Source organism: Alnus glutinosa, chromosome 5, assembly GCF_958979055.1.
Source record: "Alnus glutinosa chromosome 5, dhAlnGlut1.1, whole genome shotgun sequence".
NCBI classification, from domain to species: Eukaryota; Viridiplantae; Streptophyta; class Magnoliopsida; order Fagales; family Betulaceae; genus Alnus; species Alnus glutinosa.
Window position 1 is genome coordinate 8,238,597 of NC_084890.1, and position 2,968 is coordinate 8,241,564.

General features: G+C 31.5%; 1 long non-coding RNA gene across 2 annotated transcripts; it reads right to left on the reverse strand.

The window, feature by feature from the left end:
* Positions 1 to 334: 334 nt before the first annotated feature.
* LOC133869812 (uncharacterized) lies at positions 335 to 1,618 on the reverse strand. 2 transcript variants are annotated; one of them, XR_009900550.1, is made up of 3 exons: positions 1,541 to 1,618; positions 1,149 to 1,223; positions 335 to 1,059 (listed from the first exon to the last, which is right to left on the reverse strand). It is a non-coding gene; the product is annotated as an uncharacterized LOC133869812 (long non-coding RNA). The 2 variants fall into 2 exon arrangements; XR_009900549.1 differs by lacking the exon at positions 1,541 to 1,618 and having other exon boundaries at positions 1,149 to 1,267.
* Positions 1,619 to 2,968: the final 1,350 nt, after the last annotated feature.

Sequence of the window (2,968 nt, forward strand, 5' to 3'; positions counted from 1 at the left end):
AACGCATCCATTGGTATTGGGCTAGACTGAACTCCACAGCCCACCCAACCCGAAGAAAGAAAGGAGGAAAGTGACAAGTAGTGGGAGCAATTATGACTACTCAAGACTAGTCACACTTCAACCTAAAAAAAAAGAACACGAGAGCAGAGAAGATAAGCATCTGCATAAAACTATTGCAAAGAAAAAAAAAAAAAGGCATCTGCATAATACTCACTCCACTAACCAAACATACAGATGTAATCAACTGATAAGCTGTTTATGCAGTCTCAAGCACTTTCAACAACATAGTTCAAATACCCACAAAAAGTAATTTAAAAAATTCAGAATCAATGGATTACAGTCTGACCTGGATAACAAGTTTGACTTTAGAAGAGTTAAAATCAAAACAAGCTAAAAGCTTATGATCATTATGCAGTGGTACAAGAACCAAATAAAGTGCCATTCTGAAAACATACAAGAAGATCCAGTACATAGGTTTGCAACCACATTCACAATCTATCCTTTAGACTCCTAGGGCACGCTTGGTATGCAGGGATAGACCGAGAAATGGAATAATTATCCTGTTGTTTGGTTGCACGGCCATTACTTCCTCTCAAAAAGGTAAGGAATAGGTATTCTTCCGAATGGATATGTAATTCTCTAAGAGCTCGGAATCATCTCTATTTGGGAGCAAAACTGATTGATTCTACAGAAGGTTTCATGAATCAAATTACCGAATACAAAAATACAAAGAAAACAAAAAGTCATGCAACCAGCCCCCTACAACACGTACACAATTGGATTGGTGGTATGTTTATCTGCTTCACATGAATCCAATATGTACATGCTCCAACTTAGGAATGGAATCATGCTCATTGTATATATAGCATCAGAAAGTCAACTCAGAAGTTATAAGCATGGACAGCATTATTGTCAAGGTATAGCCCTGGAAAATCCCTCTTTCGCAGTGACTATAACCTTTTCTGGCTTCTTCTCAGCAGCCTTCGTAGGCTTCGCGGTGACTATCTTTTCAGGTTTCTCAATTCCTTGAATATCAGTTATCCTTAATTTAGTCAGCTCCTGAAAAAGAGAACCATGGGTCAAGAAAAATTATTGCCATGATCGATGTAGCACAATACAATTGTTTAGACAATTGATTTCAGAAATACCTGGCGATGTCCATTGGTGCGGCGATAATTCTTCCTTCTCTCTTTCTTAAAAATAATAACCTTTGCATCTAATGCCTGAGAGAAAGAGAAACATAAGAACAGTATTTATGCCAAAGGAAAAAGAGAAGCCATAACCTTTAAGGTGATTCACAAAAGCCATATAATTTTGGTGCCAGACAATATGAAAAGAGAAAGTAGAAATGACAACTTTAATGTCCATGAACAATTGAACATAGTGATCACAGGGTAATTTGCCTCATGAACAAATGAACAATTGAACATAGTTAACTAAAATTAATCAATGTGATCTATATAGATCTCTGTACCAGCACAACAATATAACACGGTTATATTAGGAGATCTGCATAAAAATTTTCAACTTGCAATAACACCTTTAGGTGGCGTTTTTAGAGGTTTCTTGAGCATATTCAAACCCTTAACCTACATCGCTAGTTTGGGGTATACAGAAGCTCCATGTTCATACACATTATAGTTGTGTTTTCTATTTTCTCTTTTTATATTGTCAGGCATATTCAAACCATCTTATTATGATGTCAATTGTCTTATCATTTCTAAAATTTTCAGTAATCCAAATGGCAATTTGAAAAATCAAGGTTAAAATTATGCAAAAGCAATTTATTTATTTTTTGATAAGTACTAAAAGTTTTATTGAAAATGCTTGTAAGGCTATAGACCATGTACCATGAATTAGTCCAGCAATATTCCAAGATACTAGCATTTCTCATTTATTATAGTCTTCTTAAAAACCGACTGTATATATTATTTTTCCTTTTTAAAAAACAATTATGTTATTGGAATAATAGGATATAGGAACAAATGTGATTAAAAAAAAAATATTAGTTATAAAAAAAAAAATGTTTTTTAATTATTATGAAAACTCATTAGATTGTGACACATCATTTGAATTTTAGAAATAAAAATGCATGGGAAGCTAGCATTTATCATTTATTATTAAAAAAAAAAAGACTGTATAAAGTTATTTTGTTTTTGAACAATAAGGTAAAAAACGAAAATTGGGATTTTTTTTTACAGACGGCCTTTCCATTTGTTTGTTTCAACAAACAACTTTGGTTCTAAAAAAAAAAAACTGAGTAGAACCGTACATGATTAGTCATGATATGATTGATTAAGTCAAAGGGATGAAATATTTCATAACATGTTTGTGAAGAATCCATATGTAATGTGGCTTATTTTTGTACGATAGGCCAAAAAAAACAGAAATTGGGATTTTCTTACCAAACTCCTTTCCATAATTTGTTTACAACTTTAGTTCCTTTTTTTGTTTGGTCATTTTTGAGACACACAATAATGTCACAAATCTTTCTATTTTCTAATTTGACTATTGTACTGAAATTCTTTTAAGATGTAATATAGTTTGCTTAAGTTAGTTTTAAAAAAAGAACAATGAGTTTTCCTCTTTGGATTTGGAACTACATGAAATCTCTGGGTTTAATCGGACTGTTGTGTTTGATCATCTTTTTTTTTTTTTTTTTTTTTTTTTTTTTTTTTTTGCCACAGTAAACAGTGAACAGAGTGATTGGCATGTTTGTATTTTTTTTTTTTTTTTTCTTTTTATAAACCTTTTTATTCATGTATTACACTAATCTAGAAAACCTTTTTATTCATGTACGTTTCTTTATGTATAACATTTAACGGATTTTTTTTTTTTTTTTTTTTCGAATTTAAATGAAAACCGGCCGTATAATATACAACACATTTGGAAAATTGGTCAATTGGAGATCTCTATAATGGCATATGGTAATAATATTATATTCCGAAATATTTCCTAACATGTATAA